Here is an 891-nt window from a genome sequence, read left to right as displayed (position 1 = left end):
TTTAATATTATTAATAAATATATTTTAAACTGACTAAATATATTAGAAAAGCTGAAGCTCTTTTTTCTTTTTCTTCTGTATTTTTGCAAGGAATGTATGAATGGTTGATGTAATGTAGAATGGAGCATGCAATTAAATACATGAGAGAAGTTCCTGAATTTGTGGATTATGAATTTGACTAACAATTACAATTGATTTAAACTGAAATAAAGCAAAACAAAACAAAAAACCCACAACACTTAAAATGAGTATCAAATAGACTCAAATGGAAGTACTGAAATTAGATTTAATTTCACTTTATTTATATTTTGTTGCATCATCTGTATTATGCTGGAATTCCAAATCTCTTATGAATTGGTTAACATCTGCCAGGAAGTTCATTGCCATTGAGTCAATGAATCAATACATCAGTACAGCAATACAGCATCATTACTCGGAACATCAGTACACTTACTATTTTTTTTTCTTTTTCAATATTGTTGTACATATCTTATTTTTAAAATAATGTTAGGTACATACTCTAAAGAAAAGAAACACTTATTTTTCCAAGTTTTTCACTCTCATTGCATTCTGGGCATTCAGACTATTAGAGTAATGTTATTTAGAAAAATATATTTCTAGATTTTCAATTTTCCCCCTTCTCTTCAAGAAGTTCTCAATAAGTGAAAAAAATCACATTTTTATACTGATAAAAGTATTTTTCAGGGGAGCTCTGGTGGCCTAGTGGCAAGAAGCTGCATTGCAATCCCAGAGGTGCATGGTTCAAATCCACCAGATGCTCTGCCGGGAAAGGAGGGACAATCTCCTCCTGTACCAGTCAGATCTGATTTGACGGTACACAGACACACAAAATAATAATAAAATAAAATTTTTTAAAAAAGTATTTTTCAT

Source organism: Elephantulus edwardii, unplaced genomic scaffold (assembly GCF_000299155.1).
Source record: "Elephantulus edwardii isolate Elephantulus edwardi_28Jun2011 unplaced genomic scaffold, EleEdw1.0 scaffold00095, whole genome shotgun sequence".
In the NCBI taxonomy this organism is placed as follows: domain Eukaryota; kingdom Metazoa; phylum Chordata; class Mammalia; order Macroscelidea; family Macroscelididae; genus Elephantulus; species Elephantulus edwardii.
Note: the sequence above shows the minus strand (reverse complement) of the source record.